Here is a 24,993-nt window from a genome sequence, read left to right as displayed (position 1 = left end):
CCAGGCAACGTGATGAATACTATTATGTCTAATCTTCATGTAAACCCTCTGACAGAGTTATTTCTAGACCTAGCCAGTGAAAGAGATAGATTTCAATGTGACTTGAAGATAAGAAAATAAGTGTTATACTTAGAGATGGGTGGGTGAAGGAATGAGGGAAAACTGTGCTCACTTAGGCATGTAGAACACAGAAGAGACAGAGTTATCACTTATCAACACTTCCTATGAGATCAGGAATGAGGACTGGCCAAGGACTTCCATTAAGCAAAGCAACCTTGTAAGCAATATACCCATGGATTAAAATGAGACACCACAGAAGCCCGGCACATGAACACCATGGAGGCAAAAGGAAATCCAACTCTGTTGGTGTGGAGGAAGCTGACTGGAGACACAGAAGCCGAGATACTAAGAGAACACTGGGAAACAGAAAGTCGCCATGAAGCTCCAACTAGAATGCTACAAAAATTACAATCTCAGCCACCCTAATACAAAAAAGAGTCTACCATTCTAAGCACTGCTTCTGTAGTCCTGTCTCCCAGGACCTTTGAATTATCCGTGTTTTGATCAACTACCAACCTTCTCCAACTTCCGTTATCAGCAATGGCTCTATATTTACATGGATTAGTACAGGCATGGCGTTAATAAAAGTCCGACAGATTAAAAATAGAGAGAGTATCCAGTGACTTCTGCTAACACCTAGGGGGAACCATCTAGTGTGCTTTTGAAAAGCACTTTCCTTAGACCCTCAGTTCCACTGTGTGAGAATCTGGGTTTGGCAAATGAGGCAAAGTGTACAATTAGATTCTCACTTTATATACCCATCCAACAAAAGCTGCATGCTCTGTGAGCACCTCAGGACTTCAGGTCTACCAACACAGTTACTCCATCTCAGTCCTCTGAGTAAAATGTTCTTCTAAATCACCTCAGTGATGACCCATCTAGGCAGTGTCTATCACCTAACTGGACACTAGGCCTCAAAACAGTCTTGAGAGGGAGACCAAGTTTAAGTCTGTAACCTACACTCTCCATCAGAAGAGCTTCTGGAGTGTCTGAATAGAAGCAAAGCAAAGAAACTTACTCTCTCGTCATTCGCCTGTGTAGCCGCTCTACATACTTTCACAGTACGACAGGAAAAAAAAAATCCACACACAGAAAAGCATGTATATGCACAGTCCTTTCCATAAGAGGACAGTGGCTTTACAAAACCTACTAAGTGATAAACTAATTCACCATATTTGTTTCCCAGATCACGGAATATAGACACAGTCCATAACTTAGATGAACAGAATCTTTCAGTCATTTTATAACAATGGGAGAGAAAAAGGGTATTTCTTAGACAAATAAAAAAATATAAGAGGACCTCAGGAACCCAACGATGCACACTTAGAGAATAGTCTTCTGAGGTAAGGTAATGGGCTTAGAAAACAGCAGATTCTAAGTCTTCTCCTTTCTCATGTACTTAAACAAATCTAGTTCTTGAGAAGGGCCTTGTGGACTGGCAAAGCAGCTAACACTGTAAAGAATGAAGGGGAAAGCGTACATTTCCAAAGTCAGAATGGCAGATGAAGGACAGACACACTATTTGGAATCCCAAAGCCTTTCTCAAGACCCACCCTCAAGGGCTGGGCAAGAAGGTTTCTCCCCAAGCTTTCTCCCTAGAAGACTATGTCAGCTTCACTTCACATGTTAACTTGATTTGACTTGAAACTTCTATGAGAGTTTCTGTTTCCACAAAATCTGTAACTATTCATGCTTCAATACGAGGGTCAAATTAGCTAGAAACAACCTCTGCCTGTATCTCTCTGAACTGGGAATCAAAGGGTCATAGTAACACCACCACACTCCAGTAACTGACAACACGATAAATCCACTCAGCTAAAAGCCACTGCACCTGGCTGTTCCAAGACCCCATGGAGCATCACCTCCACTCTGACCTTTTCATAAAACCCATGATTTAAAGAAACCATCGACTCATTCATTTTTGCTGTTTCCTAAAGATAACCCAGCCCTGCTTACCCCTGCAAAGCATTTCATTCCCTATTAACTTGGTCGCTGAGAAGGTCCAGAGCACGGGAAAGACGAATTTAAAAGGCAGAAAGAAGTTCATTCAGAATTCATTTTAGACTGCTCGTTGCTCACTAAATGGTAACACCGAGTTCCTAAACCTTACACATTTTCCCCATTGGCCCACACAGCACTGGGCACCTGCCTAGCTCAACCTGTGCTGTGTGAAACCGAGCAGAAAAAGTCACTGCTTCGTTCTTACTTCGCTTACTGAAATAGAATTTTCCAGGCCTGGGGCTGAAGATTTAGAGTAAGACAGAGAGAGGCCTTTCATGGTCTCACAGAAAAAGGGGAGCCTTTCCATCAAGCGTGCTGTGTCAGGACCCATTGGGATATCCGAAATCTTGAGGGACTACTAAGTTTTCACCAGGGCGTCCCAGCAATCACTCTGCCACTGTCACTCCCTCAGGCATTTTCATTGGAATCTGATAACGGCACACTGATTCCCCTCCCCCATCTTCCCCTACTACATCCTAAGTTCGGGCACTCTTTGGTACTTTAAAGCCTCTTTAAGGCTTGATCGATATTTTTATTTTGTAATTGTCCGTGCTGAGAGTATGGTGCTTCACGTAAATATGTAGAACAAAATGAAAGCACTGTAGTTAGAGCCATTTCAGAAACCCTGTCCCAATCTCAGGCCGAAGTTTATTTAATAAATTTGTGTGCTTTTGAAACTTGTCAGCAACTCAAACAGCAATTTTCAAACTCAAACATCTTAACATGATACAATCTATGGATATGCTAATTAGATACTAACCTGATTCAAAATGACGGCAGAAGGACACTGCCTTTGTTTTCTGCAATTAAAATATCAGTTTTATAAAAAGCAGAAAACTTTAATTTGTACAGCAGAAACAACACAATTCATAACCTACCCATAGTCTGGAACGTGAGTCAACAGGTTTCTAGCTGCATTTAGGGTTACCCTGCACTGAAGCCTTGTGTAGTGCAAGGTGTGCATGTTGTGTGTTCAGAACCAAGGCCTCACTGAAGACGCCGGAGGCAAAACAGGCCACCTGCCAGAGACACCTCAGCCTCTTTTACACATTTAATTCTAACTACCGCAGAAACCTTCACCATCTCACACACTGGATTCCATGACTCCACATGGGGTCAAAACCCGTAGTTTAAGAACCTGTGGCTTGGGGTTGGGGATTTAGCTCAGTGGTAGAGCACTTGCCCAGCAAGTGCAAGGCCCTGGGTTCGGTCCCCAGCTCCGGGAGAAAAAAAAAAAAAAAAAGAACCTGTGGCTTAGGGGGCTGGAGAGATGGCTCAATGATTAAGAGGCTGCCCTTCCAGAGGACCCATGTTCAATTCCCAGCACCCACGTAGCAGCTCATAACTGTTCTGTAACTCCAGTTGCAAAGGATCTAGCATCCTTCCATAGACATGCAGGCAGAACATCACTCCACATAAAAATAAATAAATCTTTAAAAAAACAGAAGAAGAAGAACCTGTGGCTTAGTGGGATAATGGAGGAGAGGATTATGGAGTCACAACAAAGAGATCTCAAAGTAAAATTGAAGCTTTTCATTACAAACGAAAGTAAATGAACGCTTCTTTTATTTCACAAGGTACACACTAATTTAAAGTATAACTGAACTTGTTCCTCTGAGAATGCCCAGTGTTTTCTCAATGAACAATGTTAAACGTAAAATAATCCTGAGTACTTGCAGGACTTTATTTTAAAAGTGATTCTCATGCCGGAAATACTTGAGAGTGATGAGCCTGAACCGTTCTTTCAGGCTGTAATTTAGGATCCTACCTGAAGACTGCCAAATCCATGCTTGGGGTGCCCAGAACCCAGGGCAGGGCTTCATCTGCTTCCTGACTTCTGGACTCCCAGGTTTGCTCTCTGCAGCCCCTCAGTCTTTTCCATTGTACTACTTTCCCTGTTTCCCAGATTAATAAAAATGTTCCACTGTTGTTTTCACTACTTCTGCATGTCCTTGGGCCGTATCATCAGCATCAACCTGTTTCTTTCTGTTCCCAAAGCACTCAATCCTGGTTTCCATTGCTTTTTGCTCCCACTCAATGAGGTATGGCTTTTCCCTCTTCTCTGTAAGTTTACCACAGCTTAACACAAGCAATCTAAATCACACATATACTATCCGTACCTTCCTCCCCTGTCCTGTAAGCTACCTTCCATCCCTTCTCTCAGGGCCCAACCTGGGCATTGCTCCATGGCCTTTCCCATACAGCTGGGCTATAGATTTTTCTCTTGGTTTTCAGGCTGCCTACAGTAATAATGTTTTCCTTTCTTTCTGCCCAACACCCTCCCCAGTTTTTGGTTTTCTTTCTTTTTTTTTAACTTATTCCAGTATGTGAAATCCTGAGCCAGTCCTGAGGACCCCGAGGGAAGACTGCCCTTCATGAAGATGACCCCGAAGAAAGGCTGTCCTTCATGAAGATCGGTTAAGCAGAAGCACATGTTTAAGTGCTGTGATAAATAGGATGCAGTGTGTTGTACAAAAGGAGCTTCAGAACAAAGGGCTTACCCCAGCTCTGAAGACAGGCACTGTTTGGTTACAGGCACCCTGAGGATAGGAATTAGGTTTCATTAACCTTTTATTCACCATCATTCTCAGCAGAGTGTTCTGTGTGGAACACTATTTCTACAAGCATGGCTATATAATGAAACCTAATATTTGAGTCAGTCTCAGCAGTAGCCCCCTTTCCTACTTCATGGGCACCCTCTCAGTAACTTGGTGTCTCCAAAACTGCCCATCAGGCAGCAGCGCCTTCCTTTGCATCCTTTCCTGTCCCTCATCCTTTCATGGAGGCTACACTGCAGACACTCATAGCAGGGCTATTTACCTAAGAGAGCAAAGAATCAAAGCCAAGTCCAGGAGCTAGACATGCCAGAGCTGTAACATTCATTGTATATGAACCCAATCCCCCAGGTCAGCATTTTTAAAAAAGAAATTAGAGGTTAGACTATGAGAGATCCTGGGTCATTTTTGTCTGTGTTCCTAAACGTCCAATGTAGTGTGTTTCAAATAAGTAACAAGCATCTTATAGATCACACTACCCTTTAACAGACTCGTGTCTATTCTTAAATATTTTCCTGCAATACTGAAAAAACGATTGCCACATACACATTTAGCATCTCTGAATATATATTTAATATACTCTCAGGAGGTCCAGGGCAGTCCAGAAGACTCTTCGGGGACTAGCAAGAAATCAAGAGCAGCATCTCCCATGAGGCCTGACTTATCTATGCAACAGAGTCTGAACTTTCAGGTTGGGAGCTTTTGAGTTAATAGCAACCTCTTGAAAAGCATTGTGTGAAACTTACTGAAGATCTCATGCATCATTTATAGATGAAGGGGTATTAATTCCACTCCCTAACATCCAAGTGAGATCTGCTGCCCCCACAAGTGAACTTTTAAATATGAAGAGGACATTGGCCAGCCAGTTTCAGAGAGTAGCTCGGAAGCAGAGAGGCCTGGGAGAAGGGAGCAGTAGCCACAGCAAAGGAAGAGACTCAAAAAAGTGCCTAGAAAAGGAGGACCCTGTAGGACATGCAGATGTCTCACTTCCAATACTAAAATCCAGAACTCAAGGCTAGAAACTGTTTCCATGTGGTTCGGTTGCATTTCCTGGCTTAGGTAAGACTGCTGCATTCCCTGAATACTCATCAAGTTCTAAGAAGTCATCCTTAGACACACTCACTCAGAAGTATGGGGTAGTATTTGGGCTTTTGTTGGTGCTGGGGGTTGAACGGTCAACCAGAAGCTATGTGCACACTCCGCACAAGCTATACTCTCAAGCACACAGTGACAAATCTTAAGTCAAGACAAGTTCAGGTCTTACTGCTTATACAGCTATGAATTACACCCTCAGCTTCTAAGGGATTTATGCTGATTTGGGATAATTAAAGTATTCTTCCCTATGGATTCTTCCTGCAATTCTGAGTAGGTTTTTTTTTTTTAAACAGACTCTTTTAAAATTCAGCCCAAACAATAAGGGGTAGGTTTATAACATGCTTTTTTAAAATTAGGAGAAGGTAAATTGGACTTACTTGTCTATTAAACAGCTATATATTAATACCAACAGACAAACACCTCCACCACCACCAGCGACAGCTGGGAATAGTTCAGCCAATAGAGAAGGCATTTGGCAGGCATTAAGAGCATCTAGGTAGACTGCAGGCAACGTGTATACATATATGAATCTCACGGTCTTCAGAAGTTCCTTTGTGAAAAGTATTGACATACCATGTGAATTAACATACAGCTCCTAGATGTAATGTGCTGGAAAATGACACATTATTTGAAAGCTTAATGATATGTTTTAGCTTTGAGAATTCTCAAGATGAAGAGTAATGATTTTTTTTCCCAGCATCGGCTTCTGAAATTTCCCTATTGTTCCATTATTAAGATGAGGGTATCTCCTACTACAATATGAGTTATTGAACGTGTCAGATCAGAAAGGAAAGTTGCACTTACTATAATGACTACTCAAGGATGAGAAAAAGGAGGCGAGAGACGAGTGAGACCCCAGCGAAGGAGCTGGCAACCTTAGAGGATACTCAAATGGCTGCTTTTTGTTCTTTACTATGTTTGATAAGATCCACAGTGAAATATGAGCATGGGAGAGAGTTGCACATTAGCACCATTTGGAACTGTTCATAAGATGGTCACTTTCATGGAAGTAACGCAAATATATGATGGCCCTGTGGTATACAAAACACATCTGCATTATGTCAAAATTAGAGATTTCCTTTTTAAAAAATGCAACAAAGACATGTTTATTACAATGAAATAGCCAGGGCCCAACTCTAAGACAGATTTAAATCACCAAACACAAAACTCTAACACACTTGCTTTTATCCACCCATTTTTTACTCTTAAAATCTAGAGTGTATGAAACAAATTCTTCTTTCAAAGCATCTACGGTACTAATTTCAACAAACCATATGTTCTTAAAGTTGAAATAAAAGAGATAGGAAGTGCTTTAGCTGATTGTTTAAATAATGACAAGGAGACAAGCCTAGGCTTCTACAGGGCATGGTTGTTACTAACCAGTAACAAAAGAAAAACTTTTAGTTTAGGTTAAGATTATGCAAGATTAATCATTTACTTATTTGATGGAGTTTATTATTATAATAGCTCACTAAAAATTTCAGTATCATCTATATCAATCTTAGGAATTTGTCATCCGAAACATATTCACATCTAAGGGCCAGAATGAAGTAAAATATACAGTGCTTCGTGTGTATAAGTTTGTTCCTGCTGCCACTAATACAGGAGACTTGGCCTCAGGAGAGAAAAAGTATGCTCAGAAGTGGAATGGCAGGTTAAGCAAAAGATGGTCAAGTCAAAAAAAAAAAAAAAAGAAAGAAAGAAAGAAAAGAAAAAAGAAACAAATTAGATCCCTGGCGCTCCTTGAAATTATTTTCTTTCAAGATGTAATGTTCCAATATCTACACAGGAAACAGAGACGAGGAAGGCTGACCATGCTGCCCGTCTACAAATTCTCAACAGCATATTTATTAATCTGCTTGAGCTTAATGAAAGAACAGAATGAAATGTCTCAAAAGATGCAAGCTGGAGGAAGAAACCTTCGATGGAAGTCACTTGTGCTGGCACAGAAGCTGGGTGTGAAGCAGCCTTTTCAATCTCAGGAAGAGAGCCTCCACTCTGGTTGGCTATCCTATACATTGGATCCTATACATCCTCTCTCCAATATCTCTTCTTAAAACCGGCAGAGAAATTATAAATGTCATAACGTATTTGTATAAAGAAAGAATTTTCAAAAAGTGAATATTTAAAAAGGGTAATTCGCTGCGTGTACAAAACAGCGAACCATTTCGGATGTGACTAATCTATTTTTAAATTCGGTTCCTCTGCGCCTATGCAATCTAATATTAACTATTAAAACTGCCAAAATATTTTTAAACGAGATCCTAGAATCTCTTTAGAGATTCTGATCTTTGCACTCCGTAAAGTTGGCAGGCACGTCACTGGCAAACCAATCGGTAGTGACAACTTACTCCAAACCTGCTCTTTCGGATCAAATTGTAAATTAGCAGGCACTCCAAAATTCCCCAAGCCTCCCTGAGCCAGGACACGGTTCCTGCTGCTCGCCCGCCGCAAAACTTGGTCAGCACAACCTACAAACGCAAATTCCAGCTCTACCCGGGAGACTCCTTGCAGATCTCCCGGGTTGACTGTACTTCGGTGTCTGTCCCCATAAGGTCACACACCTGCATCCAAAGCTTCTCTGTCCTACACGTGTCTGCACATTCCCCACTCAGCCTCAAGGCTCGGCGACTCCGGCTTCCCCTGCACCTGGGTGCCAAGTTTCTGAAAGCCACTTCCAAGCAAAACTCTCCTTCCGCTTTGAAAGCACAACTACAGTAGGAAGGGGCGGATAACAGGAAGAAAACGGAGACTCAGCGGCACTTTTAGGAAGTCCCCGGTCGCCGCGGAGCTGGCACCCCACGCGGGCCCGCGAGCGCGTCCTCCCCACCCAGCCCGCGTCCCCCGCCTGGCAGGACGCGTTGGTCCGACCGAGCCAGGCGTCCGTGCCCCCCCTCCCCCGCTCCGGCCCGAGGCCCTCCCGGTACCTACGCGGCCCGCGGCTGCGGAGCGATCCGCGACAACGGCTCTGCCGGGCTCCTGCGGCGGCTGCGGCGGCCGGGACGCCCCCGCGCCCATCGAGGGGGGCAGGGACGTGGTGGGCGTGCGCTCTGTCCCCCGCCCGCCCCGACGGCGCTCGCTTGGCCGCGCGGGCGGAGGCTCGGGTGGAGGCGGGCGGCGGCGGCCCGGGGCACCCTCCCTCCGCCTCTACCGCCGCCCCTCCCTCGGCCTCTCCCTCTCCCTCCCCCGCCACCTCCGCCGCCCCCGCCCCGCCCCGCGCGCTGTCACATCGGGAGATTCCGCTCTTGCTCCATTCGCCGCTCCGGCTCCCGCCCACGCGCGGCCGAGTGACGCAGATCCCAGCGTGGGCGGCCGCGGGGCGGGGGTGGGGGCCGGCGGGGCTGAGGCTCGGCGCGGTCCCGAGGGTGGCCCATTCCCACGGCAGCTGAGAGCGCGCGGGTGGGGGCGCGCACGCGGGTCGGAGGAGCAGGCTTCTGTGGAGCGGCTCACAATGCTGCCTGCCAAGCCCCGCAACCCGGCCAGCCCAGGAGAGTGGGGGGCGAGGGGGGAGCGACACAAAACCGCAGGTGCGGCCTGTCCCGCCTCTCCCACTCCGCCCTGTCCCCACCCTCTCCGGGTCCTTGTTTGAGGAGGGAAACCTCTGGCCTGGTAACTTAATGCCATCCTTGTTAAGTCTGGAAACCTTGGGTTACTTTAAGGGCTATTCTCCGTTGTCTTCCTGTAGGCAAATGACACCATCAGTGCTGTCTTGAATGTGTCAAAATAGAATTCTTAAGGCAAGGTGTAGAAATTTTGAGCTTGGTTTGCATAAACTTTTCTAGCCAAAGAAAGTGTTAAAGCACCTCTAAAACTGAAGCTATTGCCAAAATGTTAGAAAAAAAAATTAAATCTGTTTTTGCCTTCCTTGGGGACAGGGGTGTCAAAGCAAAGATTTCAACTTTTAATGGTGTGTTCTTACTGCAATACAGGTAGAATCCTGTTTTAATGTACATATAAAAAAAGAGCTTTATCTAGTAGGCCGTCCCCACTTACTGGCTGGCCTCCCAAAGTGTGCCTACTTGGTTGAAGGGGATACAAGGCATTCTTTGAGAAAAGAAATTCTTCAAACCACATCTTTATGTTGCAACAATGGATGGGATAATAATATTGAAAGAAAAAGACCTTATTAAATAAACCCTTTTTTTTCTTCTTTTTGTAAAAACATGTTCTACAAATGAGTGATGTCAATGGAGTAGATATATACTTAAATACAAAAATATATAAGTATTTACATACTTAAATATATATTTAAACTGAAATATCTTCCCTGTCGGTGACGAGCCTGTCTAGAATAGTTGGTATTTTAAATAAAAATGCTTAGTTCCTCAAATTCTTCAGAAGAAATCACTGCCTAAAGTTTCTCCCACCACTCCAATTGCCAGTGTTTATGCAGCTGCGGCCCCTGGTCAGTGAAGAGAAATTAGATTTGGGTGGTTAAAGTACAGTCAGGGCTACTAAGACAATTTCTTGGCTGGCTAATGAAATCCATAAAATTCTTCTAATTCCTCATTGGGAACTCGGATGGCTTGCAAACATTGTTGGTTCTGAAAAGCCTCTGGGGGAGGTGTTCATGTAGCTTTATGCAACCTCGTGACTCATGAACTTGGTGAGCTCACCTGCGCTACACAGCCCTCTCTGGAACTGAGTCCAGTTGGCATAACCAGCATGCTATGCTCTGATGGGGTGGACCTCTGCCGTGCTGCAGGCTATAAGGACAAGGAAATGTGTCTGGAGCTGGTCCTTTCTACAACTAACCACTTAAGTCTTTCCTTGTTTATTTTCTGGGCACATTAGATAGCGTGTTCTTCCCACATTAAGAATGGCATTCTGGGCCCACTTTGCTTTGCTTAAATGCCCCATGGTTGCTGGGGGAGGTGGTGGGAGGAAAGAAAATGAAAGAAAAAATTGTAAGCTTTTAGGCATCAGGTTCTTTATGGGCACACTGTAGTCATCATGACCGTGGGACAGGCCTGAGGTATTGACCTGTGTGCGAGACAGGTTGGAGGAGAAGCCACTGATTCTGTGGCATGCCTTCCCTCCTGTCCCTAAGCACCATCTCCCTGGTCTCAGTGCAGGGTCTTCTACCTCCCTCATTCCTTAGTGGGAGGAGAGGGGATACATTCTGTAAGGTGACAATTACAGAGTGGGGTTGTTCTCTGAAGGCCCTCTGGGAGAGATTAGACAGTTTCAGAATTCCTTGGAGGCAGTCCCAGGCCGTTCTAAGAGAACATGGCAACACAAATAGTTCTTCTTGAGATCATTTGGATTATCTTTTGTTAAAAAAGAACCCTGCAGTCGCTTTGTTTCTTCTGGTTTGATTTTACCATAAATACCTGTATGCTTAAGTTACTCATTTTCTCCAGTACGTCTTGTTTAGTGTTAATTAAATACCAAAGTTAAGTTCTGAGGACACAAATAACCATGGTTAAACCACAGTTTAAACCATGGTTCTGTTCCCAGAACTTTTCTATAAGACAGCAAAAATAAGGAGAACAAAAGAAAGCCTGAAAGCTAAGGAACAGTGTCTGTTTCTCTTCAGTGCTTTATTTCCTATATTAACAGATTCGTAGACCAGCAACATAACTATCAGTGTGACCCTCCCTTGAATCCATGTCACCAATCCATGTCACCATGAAAGAGAACCAATGTTCTTTAAAATGGGAGGCTCCTGTCTCATCCCACATTCCAGAAAGAGCCTTAAGGATAGCAGAATATAGTTTCTAATCAACCTCTCTGTCTCTCTTTGTCTTTCTCTCTCTCTCTCTCTCTCTCTCTCTCTCTCTGTGTGTGTGTGTGTGTGTGTGTGTGTGTGTGTGTGTGTGTGTATTACATATGCACTTCTCTTCTTTTGCTTTTGCTGTGTGAGATTATTAATTTCCTGTGTTTTCACAAGTGTAGTTATCCTCTTTGGGATGCAGTATTCTGTGTAGTATCTTCTGTAGGTCTAGATCTGTGGAAAGATACTTACAAATTGATTTTGTCATAGGATAATGTGGTGGTTTGAATACGCTTGGTCCTGGGTATATCACTATTAGGAGGTATGGACTTATTGGAGAAGGTGTGGCCTGTTGGAGGAAGTGTGTCACTGTGGGAGTGGGCTTAAGACCCTCACCCTGTCTTTCTAGAAGCCAGTCTTCTCCTAGCAGTTTTCAGATGAAGAGGTAAAAGAATTCTCAATTCCTCTTGCACCATGCCTGCCTGGATGTAGCTGTGCTCCCACTTTGATCATGCAAGCCAGCCCCATGTAAATGTTGTCCTTGTAAGAGTTGTCTTGGTTATGGTGTCTGTGCACAGCAGTAACATTCTAACTCAGATAGATGTCTTGTTTTTTTCCATCAAAGGGGACTGAAGGTTTTGCTCAGTTGGCATCGGTGGTCTCCTAGAGTTTGTAAACATCTGCCCAAGCCCTTCTGGCTTTTAGAGTATCTGTTGAGTTGTATGTGGTGCTGAACAATGGCTGACACATACTAGTCAGTAAATATTTGTTGAGTCACTGAATGAAATAGAAAGTAGAAAATGACTTCTTTCTTATGTGCTTTGTAGATGTTTTTAGTATGGACTGTATTCCTAATAGAAGAATCTAAAATGGATGTCTACTTCTGAGCAAATGTCTAATACCTTCAATAAAATATTAAGGGTAAGAGTATGTTTACAAATGCTATGTAAATTGCAATACAATAAGTTACAACACAATGCCTGATTATTGAACTTATTGATATTGCATTTTCAGGCACAATTTTTAAAAAAAAAACAATTGCAAAGGTTGTTAAATACACCAAGTTGTAAGCTGAGTTCATTTGGAAAGTAGCCTAGGAAGTATTACCCCTTATCCCTTATTAACTTGTGTTTCTCCTTGGGAACACCATCTGCAGATATCCCAGATGTAGTTCCTTATCTCCAAACGCAAGGATTCTACAGGCCTACTTCTCACAAATTACTTCTAGAATGTTCTAAGTTCTGCAAACACTTTTTTAAAAAGGAGTCTCAAAGCCTTCTGCTAGGTTATTGTCTTAGCTCTCCATCATTCCCAGATAAAGCTTCTCTACTGCTAATTTTAATCAATGTGAAATATGTCATCTCATATAGTCAAATCTAATATGTATCCTGCAAGAACACTGAATTTTCTCTTCTGAGCTTAGAAATTATAATTTTTGTAGAGTTCTTGGATGTGGGGTTCAAAATGATTTATATACATACATACATGCATTACACACATACATACATACATACATACATACATACATACATACATACATACAAATGTATGCCATAAAAAAGGCACAATTGGTGCATACAGCACACCTATAAAAAGCAGCAAACTGGCCTGTAGCAAAGGGATGTTGCCCCTCCTTCCCTGTCTTCTAATGGCTCCCAGAGCACAGGAAGCTGGTCCAGAAGGATCAAGACTGAAGTGGAGGGTGGCATCAGATAGCAGCAAATTACATGCTGAGAAAATTATTCCCTTTGCACTTCTCCTTCTGTCCTCCGAAGAAAGAAATTCAAGTTGGTGCCAATCTGCCTTTAATCCTCTTACACTTACTAAATTCTGTCTTAAAAGAAAGATAGAGATACCAGGTTTACTTCAGAGCCTCTGGCAGGCCTTAGTCTGTAGCTAGAATTTGAAAACATTGTTTCCCTTTTAAGTTTGTCCTCTACTGAGGCAAGTGAAATCCACTGAAGTAAGAATATCAAAATATCTTTTAAATAGATGTATGTAAGTAAAATAAACCCAAACACGCATAAAAGAAAACTGCTAAGGTAAGAATATAAATTATGAAATGTAAATTATGAAAAGTCATACAAAATTATCTTAAAATTCAAAATAGAATTGACAAATTAAAAAAATGTTGCTGGATATTGATTGAAAGATATGAAATCAATGTCAGAGAGATGTGTATTCCAACACCAACTTCAAAAGCCAAACTATGCTATTAGCAAGTGTTTTATCAGGGGATGAGCAAAGAAAATGTGATATATGCACAATACTATTTAGTCTTCAAAGGGCACAAAATCTTGTCACTTGCAGTAACCTGCATGGACCTTGAACCTTGAACCTTGAACCTTGAACCTTGAACCTTGAACAAGATAAGCCAGGCACAGAAACACAAATCCATCATAATTTCATACATGTGGAATCTGGGGAAGCTGAACCCAGAGGAGAAGGACAATGATGGTGAATCAGAGCTGGTATGGTGTCTTAGTCAGGGTTCTCTAGAGTCATGGACCTCATGGAATGCCTTTATATATTAAGGGAGTTTATTGTAATGACTTACAGTCTTGTAGTCAACTAATCCAACAGTGGGCAGCTGAAAATGAAAAGTTGAAGGATCTAGTAGTTGCTCAGTTCTACAAGGCTAGTTGTTTAAGCTGGCTTTTTAGAAGTAGGTTCCAACAGATGTGCTTGCTAGGAAGTGCCAGCAGTCGAAAAAGAATGAGTCTTCCTACTCCTAATGTCCTTATGTAGGCCTCCAGCAGACGGTGTGGCTCAGATTAAAGCTGTGTACCACCATGTCTGGATCTAAAACTTGCTTTGTCCCAGGCTAACCTCGAATTCAGAGATCTGTTTGCCTCAGTCTCCTGGAATTAAAGGCATGTACTACCTGGCCTGGGCCTAAGATTTTCACAGCCACTATGCTTCAAGATCTCCATGTCAAGATCCAGGTCAGAAACCTGTCTTCCAGCCTCAAGATAGAGGTGTGCCCTTCATTTCTGGATTGTAGTTCATTCCAGATGTAATCAAGTTGACAACCAGGAATAACCATCAGAGGTGAGTGGGGAGAGATTGGCTAAAGGATATTGGGCTTTAGTTGGGAACAAGGAGTAAGTCTGGGAGATTTACTGTAGAACTTGGAGATAGAATTAGCAATGTAATGTTTTGACACAAGTGATAACTGCTAAGTAATAAGTGTGGCCATCCCGTTGTGTATATGTGGGAGATTTTAAAACATATTGCAGGGGCTGAAGAGGTGGCTTAATGTGTAAAGTAGTTGCTGTGTTTACACTTTTCCTTTCCTGTAGCTGTGACAAAATATCCTGACAAAGGCAACTTAATGGAGAAAGGTTTTTGTTTTGTTTTTGTTTTTGTTTTTTGTAGTTTTCTGGTTCACAGTTCACAGGCAAAGTAGTCCTTGTTGCTAGGAAATCAAAGCTCCTGGAACAGCTGGTCACATCATATCCACAGCCTGGAAGCAGAAAACAATAGGCGCTCTACCCATCTCACTTTCTCCATTTTGTACACTTCAGGGTCCAAGACCAGGAAGTGGTGCTATCCACTTTTAGGATTGTCCTTCTTACATGGGTTAACCTAAGTAAGAGAATCCTTCCGGGAAAGTCTGGAGTAACTCAGGGATAGGTCTACAGACTTGTCCAGGGTGATTCTAGATCACACGTCAACTTGCTTAATACTAGATACCACACTGGGCAAGTTTGAGTACCTAGATTTCAACACAAAGATTCCACACAAAAGCTAGGAGCTATAGTGTAACTATAACACTCTACCAGTGTTCCTCCAACAAGATGGGAGGCAGGGACTAAGTAATCTGGATAGACATTCAGCGTGCATTAAATTGCTTATGCAAACAAACAGATAAGAGATTTTTCCTCAAACAAAGTGGAAGGGGAGGACTAATCATTGTGGATTGCTGTTTGTATTTTGATGTTAATTCTGCTTCTGCAAGAGGAGCTACCACAGTGAGGAGTGATTGTAGCTCACATACAGGTGATTTCAGGTGAATCTTCTCCCCAATTTAACTGGTCAAATAAAGGCTAGAGCCTGTGATTGGGCAGTGGAAGGAAAAGGTGGTGCTGGGAGTTTTAGAGAGGGGGAAAGTGGAAGGAGGAGGAAAGATGAGGGGATGAAGGAGAGAAAGGAGGACAGAAAAGGAAGAGGTAGAAGAAAGATAGAGCAGTAGCAAGGGATTTCATAGCTGGAGAATAGAGTAGTGTATATCTACCTGCCCAATCTAGGTGTGCCATTTATAAATATTATATCTGAGCTGTGTGTTTTTGCACGGGCTTAGTAGGGTTGGAGATTTACTGCAACAACTAATACCTGAGATTGTTTTTAGATATCCACTAGCACACTGTAGAATGTGCATGTGCGTGTGCGTGCGTGTGTGTGTGTGTGTGCGCGTGTGTGTGTGTGCGTGTGTGTGTGTGTATGTATGTGTGTGTATGTGTGCATGAGTGTTATGCTGTATATTCTTGTGGCAATGTATCAAAAAGTAAAGTTAGTAAGTACTATTTTAGTGATGCAAGAAAATAAATATTGATCACTGTCTTAGGGTTTGATTGCTGCAAAAAGACACCATGTCCCAGACAACTCTTATGAAAGAAAACCTTTCACTGGGGTTGGTTTACAGTCTAGAGGTTTAGTTCCTTACCATCATTGTGGGAAGCCTGGCAGCATCCAGGCAGACAGTGAGGGCAGAAGGAGCAGAGTGTTCGACATCCTGATCTGCCAGCAGCAGAAGGGGATTGTGTGCCACACTGAGCCTAGCTTGAGCATAGGAGACCTCAAAGCCCACCTCCACAGTGACACACTTCCTCCAACAAGGCCACGCCTCCTAGAAGTGCCACACTTTATGGGCTTAGCCTTTAATCACAAAGTCTATGGGGGCATTCCTATTCAAACACCACAGTCACCGGCTGTTACTCCCTATAAGCATAAATTTCCTTTATCTTTGCTTATACCAGGAATCACACCACGTACTGCCATTCTCCCCACCATCTGTTGTAGCAGGAGAAAATTGAGGCTGCAGAGATGGCTTAGTTGGTAATGCGTTTACACAGGAAACCAAGTTTGATTCCCCAAACCCCTCATCTTAAAAAGCAAGGTGCAGAGTACACACCCATAATCCCATTGTTGGGCAGATAGAGATAAGAAAATTTCTGGCATTTACTGACCAGCCAGATGAGTCAAACCTAAGAGCTCAGGCTTTATAGCCAAGAGACTCTGTCTTAGAAATAAGGTAGAGATGTCTAAGGAAAAAAAACTAACTTGAACTCTGACCTCTAACACACATACTCACAGAGAGAGAGAGAGAGAGAGAGAGAGAGAGAGAGAGAGAGAGAGAGAGAGAGATTAAAATGGTAAATCCTGAAGTACTAAATCCCATAGGACTTCCCAGAGCCCATATCTCCACTGTTACACTGTGGGGCCCCGAAATGTCAAGTCATTGCCAAAGTTTTAAAAATGCCAAGCTTCGATGATTCTGCTCTCCTTGCAGGTCAAGATGCACCACTCATAGCCAGCACGGTTCATAACAGCTTCTACATCCCTTTGATCCCATTGCACTTAGCTGAGGGTCACAGGGAAGACTCACAGTTATTTATGCATCTTAAGTTCCTGCCTTGGTTTTCAGCTTCCTAAAAGATAGCTCCTGGGAAGCAGACCCATGCTGTGCTTTCTACTGTGGGACTCAGTAAACACACAGCTAACAATTTGCTTTTAAAATTTTAAAATGCTTTGGTGATTAGTGCATCTTCAAAACCAAGGAAGTACTGACAAAAAACAATCAGGGTTGGAGGGGGTGGCTCAGCAATTAAGAACACTGGCTGCTTGCGGTCCTTTGAATATGCTTGGCCCATGGGAAGTGTATATATATATATGTGTATATATATATATGTGTATATATATATATATATATATATGTTCGAGTCTGGACAGTGTGATAGAGAGCCTCCTCCTGGATGCCTGCAGAAGACAGTCTCCTCTTTGCAGCCTATGGATCAAGATGTAGAATTCTCAGCTCCCCTAGCACCTTGTCTGCCTGCACACTGCCATGCCTCCCACCATGATGGTAATGGATTCTGTAGCCAACAAGATTTATTAGTTACGCTTAGCTAAAATGGAGACATTTCTATGTTTTAGCCAGTCTCAGAGACGTTTCCATATAGAGGGATCGGCACTTCATCTTATGTCTTTTGCTAGTTTTATTTTCTCCTTTATGGATGTAGCCTAGATCTTCAGAGGGCTTCCCCTGGTGAATCTGATTTTTGTCAATTTGGAAGAAATCCACAGCTTTTCTTTTCCCCTGGAGTCAAATACAAAACCTCTTTCCTAGCATGACATTGCCTAGCGCTCCATTCTGAAGTTAAGAAATCCTTAATATAAATGGACCAGTTTTGTTCAGCAGGTTTTTTTTTTTCATAATCCAATGTCTGTCAGCAGCTGTTGTGTTTTGTTCATTAGCATTTTAAAAAATTCAAGTTAATAAAGCACTATGTAACGTATCTCTGGGGGTCCCTGCTACCCCTTTTTGTTTGTTAAGCATCTCCTTTAAAGTGTGATTAGCTCTCTCTACAACTGCTTATCCTGTAGGATTATGTGGTATACCTGTAATATGCTTTGTATTTTCATTTTGCTAGAGACATATGCTGAAGCATGGCCAGTCTTAATTTGTACAGGTATTCCCATAATTACCATAACTTCTAATAAATGTGTAATTATATACCAGTCCTTTCAGAACTTAAAGCAATTGCCCATTGAAATCCTGAATATGTCTCTATGGTATGATGTACATATTTTAATTTTTTAAACTCTGCAAAATGAAACACATCCATTTTCCAAATTTCATTCCTTTGGGTACCTTTTGAGTTATTCCCTGCAGGTAATGGGGTTTGCTATACAAAGAACAGGTAGGATATAGCCTTTTAATTTCTTTGTTTTGCTGACAAGTTTAGAAAAATATTTCTTCAATTTTTTTGCTTCAGACATGATTTTTTAATGAAATTCTGAAGCTTAATAGCTAATCAATGTCATCATTACTTTGTACTGGAGGACCTGTTAGACCTGAATGGAGTCTGATATGTGTTATGTACAGTGAATGATTTCTATTTGTGGTTACTTGTTATGGTTGAGAAAATAGTGAAGTTAATTCTGAATCATCCTGAGTAAGTTCAGTGGTTTCTCTATAAAAAAATAATTCTTTCTTGTACTGAGTCAATAACTGTAATAAAAGATTTTGGAAAGTCTAATAATGCCATAAGAATGACATATAGCTCTGATTATTTTAAAACTGAATTATAAAGACTCTGAATTACTTTTCTTATACTTTCTGACTTATAATCTGCCTTTTCTGATTTATTTGCATCAACATAGAATGTAGGGGCTCCAGAAATTGGTGTCCCTCTTACTATGTGAGGGGGAATCCAATTATTTCCTTTGATAAACTGAAGTTGCTTGTTCTGGAATAATTGTTGTTAATATCTCCCAAAAAATTACTGCAATCCCTTTGTCAATGTTATTTTTCTGTTTATAATGAGGCAATTTATGCATTAGTAAAAGGTACCACAATTTCTGTTGGATCTATTTCTGCTAATTGATGAAATCTAATTTTCTTTTCAGAATCAATGCAGAAACCTTTTCTATATAAGCCTTTAATTTTTCACTCAGTTTATGTACTATTCTGTTGCAGTAAAAAAAAAAAAAAATGGTTTGGTGGCTACCGGTTCCCATGTGCTCTCACTCCACTCAAATCTGTGGGAGCTGCATGCTCCAACTGTTTCTCTGCCAGCCGCTTTCACACACTGTCCCCTTGTTGTTACCATGCCTGACATACACATTGCATTCTTCAGGCAGTTCTAGTGTGGCACCATGCCATGCTAGCCTCAGGTATTCTATAGCCTAGAATGGCTTCCAAAACTGAGACAGGTTGTCTCTCTGCCCACCGGGAACTTTGCTTACATCCCCTGTAGCCCAGTAAAACCAAAGCTCTAGAAACTTGTAGTTTACCACTTAGATTTATATGTTAAATTCTCAATCCACAATACATCCACACAATAAATTCATTGCCAATTAATAAAGATATAAACTGTCCACCTAGACAAAATAAAATTGACCTAGTTCACCTGGATCTGGATCGTCCTTCTCTGTTGTCTCCATCTTGAGTCTCTCACTTCTTATCCTCCTTTCTCCTTCCAAGACTTTTTCCCTGCTTACCCTTCCTTCTTATTCAATAATTGGCTTCGCCTTATCCTGGACCTGCCTTCCTGCATAATGACATCATCCTACACTATCCATTCTAAGATACAATCTCTTTGCATCAGAATTCTTGTGGGAGAATGACCAGAAGGGAAAATAACTAAAATACAAGCCATCTTTGTTTCCAAATGATCTATATATGCTTTGTGTGGTTCCTTTTCTACCAGGGCCAATTCTTTTTCAGCCTCAGCTGATAATTTTCTTGGGGTATTTAAGTTTTTATCACCTTGTATGTTTTAAAATATATTATATAGTTCTTGAGTAGTAAATCTAATTATGGACCTTAGTCAATTAATATCTCCTGACAATTTTTGAAAATCATTAAGAGTTCCTAATTGGCCTCTCTTGATTTGTACCAAATGTTTTTTAAATCCATACTATACCTTAGATAATTAATAGAATCTCCTGTTTGCACCTTTTTTCAGGATCAATTTGTAATCCCCAGCAAAATTCTCTTCATTAAACATTTTCCTTAAGGTATTTATATCTGAAACAGCCAATAAGATATCAGCCACATAATGGTAAATTATGGATTAAGGAAACTGCTTATTAATTATTTATAATGGCTAATGTACAATATTGGCATAAAGTAGGACTATTCAACATTTCTTGTGGCAAGACTTTCCAATGATACCTTTTCATTGGACAACTTCTGTTAAAAGTAAGAACTGAAAAAGCAAACCTTTCTCTATCACGCTCATCATGTAAAGAGATTGTGAAAAAGCACTCTTTTAAATTAATTATTATAGACCATGCCTTAAGTAACAAGGAAGGCAATGGGATTCCAGTCTATAAAAAGCCCATTGGCTAAATGATATTTTTAATTGTTCTCAGATCTGTCAACATCCTCCATTTGCCAGATTTCTTTCTAATGACAAATACAGGAGAATTCCAAGGGCTCTTCTATATGTTGAGCCTCCAGCTGCTCTTGGAATAGCTGTTCTAGTGCCTGTAACTTTTCTTTTGTCATAGGCCATTGTTCTGTCCAAACAGGTTTTCCAAGTAGGGCGGCTGGAGATAGGCCAGCAGTGGCTCCCCCATATAAAATTGTAGAGTCAGCCTGTGCTTTATCCTGCTTATGGACAGCTTGGACAGTCTGTAACTGTCTTTGATAACAATTTTAAATTTCTTTATTAGGAACATTTCTTCTCTTTGAGCCTGTCTCTAAAGTTGGAGGAATGCTAGTCTGTGCTTCCCACCATTGCAATAGATCTCTTTCCCACAAATTTATGGCTATATTAGCTATATGTGGCCTTTATTTTCCTATTTGATCTTGTGGTTCTATGCTATTAATCAGATTTTGTTTTACCTAAGACAATACCTTAATTACTAGGAGCTATTTAGATACCCTTTGCAGTGGCCAAGCCGGAGTCCAGGAATCTTGTAATATAGTTATTTCTGGTTCTGTATCTACTAAGCCTTCACTATTAATTACATCTAACTGTAATTTTAACTTTGGTCTCTTATCATTTATAGTAGTTTGCCAAATATCTGGGATTTGGTATCTTTAGAATCTCTTGTTTTTATTCATAGGAGATGCTCTATCTCTGTTAAATGCTTTATTTATATTTTGAGCAGCTCTGTTTGTCCTATCAGGTTTTGATGTTTTGTTGTTTTGTTTTATTTTAGTTTTTAGTTTTTGTTTTAATGGTTTTTTGGTTCTTTTTCAGAATAATCTTTCTTGGTGGACAGGAAACCAATGGCTCATTGGTTTGTTTGGGTTTTTTTTTTTTGTTTTGTTTTTGTTGTTGTTTTGTTTTGTTCGTTTGTTTGTTGTTGTTGGGCCTTAAGCAAAGCCCCTTAGTCAGTTTTTCAACATTAAGGAATTGCCTCAATTATTTTTGGATGACCTACATTTGTGAGCCTTATGTATATTCCTTCCACATCTCCATTTCACAGGAATCTCTCTCCATAAATAATGGTTAGAGAAGAAATTATCCTTAGCAAATATTTGTCTACAATCGTTTAGGGAATTGCCTCATCTTTCATAGCCATAGTAGTTTTAATCCATTTATAAAGAGGTGTGGATCTGGCCCTTAAAGGTCTAATAGCAATTTGAATTCAGCATTACCATTTCAAAAGCTAAAGATTCAATTAAAAATTCCCTAGTATTTTGATCTGATGTTGCTCTCTTTAGAGCTGTAGATAGTGTTTGTAAAAAATTGGTGAAAGATTCATTTGAACCTGGTTCACCTTTGTAAATGATTCATCTCATCCCTGTTCAACTTGTCTCAATCACTTAAGGCTATTGTATTATATTGTTTTAAAACAGCATCATCAAGAGCAATGTACTTTTAATTCAGAATATGGACCTTCACCTAATAGCTGATTATTGACAATATCAATGCCTCTAGTCCTATTTCATGGAGAGTTGAGGGTCCTGCATCCTCTCAGCCACAGGGCATGGCTGTTTGGGGAGGCAGAATGCAGAAAGTTTGACTGTGCTTACCCCATGCCACCAACGGTGTAAGTGTAGGTTGCAATGAAGCACCCAGACACTGCTCTGGGCATGGAGAAGTATAGTCTGAGGCATGGGACAGTCAGAGCTAGCTGGGTCGGGGGTGAAGAGAAAGTTGAATCTGGGCTGGATCTAGCCTGGAGCCAGAGGATGGGAGGTGGGAAGGGAGAGCTCTGGTTGGTCCCATGGGGAGAGTTCTTGGCTTGACTACAGGCTTGGGCTTGGTGGCTGGGAGTGCAGAGAGGCCTTCTATGGGAGACTAGACAGTGTCTATAGGCAAAGGCCTTCTTTATGTCTCCCCTCAGGGTATTCTGATGAAAAGAGGCAGTCCATGGTTCTAAATCATTTATTGCCATGGTGGAAAGTGGATGTGTAAAATCATACTCCGTTTCTCAGTGCGGGCATGAGATTAAATACCTTTTGCAGGGAGGGAAGTCTGGGAAGGAAAGCTTATTGGCTAAGTGCTCCAGACCTCTAGGTATCTCATTAAAATGGCAATCTCTGTCTTGAGCCTACGTGATCACAGGTCACATCCTTTTCCTCATCTATGTAGAGGGTCTTGGGGCATTACCCTTACATGACTGATGACCACAAATCTATGATGGGCTAAGGGTAGTGACAGGGGCCTGGTGCCCAGAAGCAGGCAAAGCTCCTACTGTCTCTTCAGGGTCTTTGAAGCTTCTGCTAGCCTTAGCTCAACTTAGCTACCTTTCACGGTCCACTGCCCCACAATTTTGTTGCTCCATAAATGAAACTTAATCTTTACCACATTAGTCATTGAAATTGAGGGTCAGGCTCTAATATAGCTGTCATCAATGTCTCCAATCTTTTGGAATTATATAAATTTACATTTCCTAATTATTAAGTATCTGTTTTACATGTATCGAATGTAAGCAATAGGTTGTCATTGCTTCTTTAAATCACTTTAAAGCTTGTGCCTCTGAGGGCTGCCATTCAAATTCTTAATAAACTAGTAGACCCTGTTTATCTGGTTGTAATTGCCTTACCAAGACTGGAAAAAATCACTTTAGGATTTTTTGTTGTTTTTTTTTTTTTAAACAAATATAGACTGCTTTTTTTCAATCATGTTTCAAGGTATTGCTGTAGACTTTAGATAGGATTCAACTGATATTTTTTCATAACTCAAAGGATTATCTACATTTTGTTCTACTGTTTGTAACTTAGCAAGGATTTTTCAGTTCCTTCCTTATCCAAGTCTACTTCCTTTTGATCTCTCTTAAAAATGATATATAAAATTGTAGCCATTACTGAAAAAATAATTATTTGTATGCTGATGAGTGAAACAAAATTAGGATCCAGATGCCCTCTGTCATGGCATTTTTCTCCATTTTTGAAACAGAAAATATTTTTAATCTCTAACTCTCCTTAAGAATGCCACTTTCTTATTTTAAAACTAAATATTTCTTTCTATTATTTTTATACCCAGTTTCTCTTCTCTTTTCTTTTCTTTTCTTTTTTTTTTTTAGTATAAAATGAAGAAATGAAGTTTATTTGGGACGTGGGAGGGTGTCTGGGGAAGGGAGTAGAGGCAGAGAAAAAGAAAGAAATGAGACAGAGAAGGATGGAGAGAAGAAAAAGAAGGGAAGAGGTCGCTGGGAGCATGTGGAGAGAGAGGGAGAGAGAGAGAGAGAGAGAGAGAGAGAGAGAGAGCCTCTTTTCTTTTTTTTAAGTTTAATGCCTTAACAGTTCAGAAGTTTGGGGCTTTTCATTCCCACTACACCACTAGGAAAAGGTTCCTTTTATCTCTCTGTGAGTTTGCAGGCTTCTCAGGCCAGCACATGTCTACCGTGGCTAACTCTGCCCTCTCAGCTCAGTAGAGCAAGCTGACCTTGTTAGTTCACTAAAGCTCTGACTCAAGAGAAAGGACAATGGAGTTCTACCAACTGAGTTCCTCATGGGTCTCTGCTTGCTCCAGGAGGCACCATGGGATATAATGGGCCTGCACTTCTACTGTACCCCTCTCTGTGGTTTCCTCCCCATACCATTTGTGTGGTTAGCCAGAGTTCAGCTGCTCTGCTCACAGAGCAGCCTGTCCACTGTCCCAGAGCAGATGTTAAACCATCCTTCCTAGTGGCTTCTCAGGCTCTCAGCCTGAGTTCTAGCCCCACATTGGGCACCATTCCTATCTGCCTGCTTTTCCACTCATGATCTAGTTCCCACAATAACGATTCTGAGACGTATTATGAATAAATGCCTAGTCCATATGCTAGGTCTTGTTCTCTGACTGGTTTGTAGCTTAACTGACCTGTTTATTCTCTTCTATGAGTGCCACATGACTGTTTACCTCTTCTCAGTTTCATGCACCTGTCTCTTCAGACTTCCAGGTGAATCTCTTCCTATGTCTGATTCTATCTCAGAATTCCTCGCTCTCCCTCCTGGAACTCCCTCCTTCTACTTCCTGTCGAAGCTAATAAGCCATCAGCCTTTTTGTTGACAGGTACACAAGAGCTTCTACACTAAACCTCTGAAACTATAAGCAAGCCCCAATTAAATGTTTGCATTTATAAGAGTTGCCCTGGTCATTGTGTCTCTTCACAGCAATAAAACGAACAGTAAGACACTCCTTTTCCAGAGAGCCCAGGTTTGATTCTGGGCACACACATAGTAGTTCACAACTGTCTATAATTCAAATTCTGGGGGGATTCAACAAGTGCACAAAAAATTTGAAAATCTATAAAGATAAAACTGTTTTTAATAAAAATATCTGTTGGGTGGTACCTCTGAAGTATGAGTGAAAGAGCACTAATTTGTTAGTTTTAGGACAATTTCTTTAAAATGCTTCAGTGACTCAACACAAAAGAAAAAGAAAGCATAACCGA

The 24,993-nt window shown here is 41.4% G+C and overlaps 1 protein-coding gene across 4 annotated transcripts in view; it reads right to left on the bottom strand.

The window, feature by feature from the left end:
* The window catches only part of Nab1 (Ngfi-A binding protein 1), a 39,499-nt gene extending 30,584 nt beyond the window's left edge, over nt 1-8,915 (bottom strand). The window contains exons 1-2 of one of the 4 annotated variants that reach the window (XM_039084186.2): nt 8,643-8,898; nt 8,276-8,423 (exon numbers count right to left, since the gene is read on the bottom strand). The gene's annotated coding sequence lies outside the window, so the exon portion shown is untranslated. Of the gene's footprint in view, nt 1-8,275; nt 8,424-8,638 lie in introns of all 4 variants that reach the window. The other 3 variants (XM_039084187.2, XM_039084185.2, NM_022856.5) reach the window with 3 other exon arrangements.
* Between the last annotated feature and the right edge of the window lie 16,078 nt (nt 8,916-24,993).

The sequence above is a fragment of the Rattus norvegicus genome, chromosome 9, assembly GCF_036323735.1.
Source record: "Rattus norvegicus strain BN/NHsdMcwi chromosome 9, GRCr8, whole genome shotgun sequence".
NCBI lineage: Eukaryota > Metazoa > Chordata > Mammalia > Rodentia > Muridae > Rattus > Rattus norvegicus.
The sequence above is the reverse complement of the archived record's forward strand: the minus strand, read 5'-3'. Positions and strand labels throughout refer to the sequence as shown.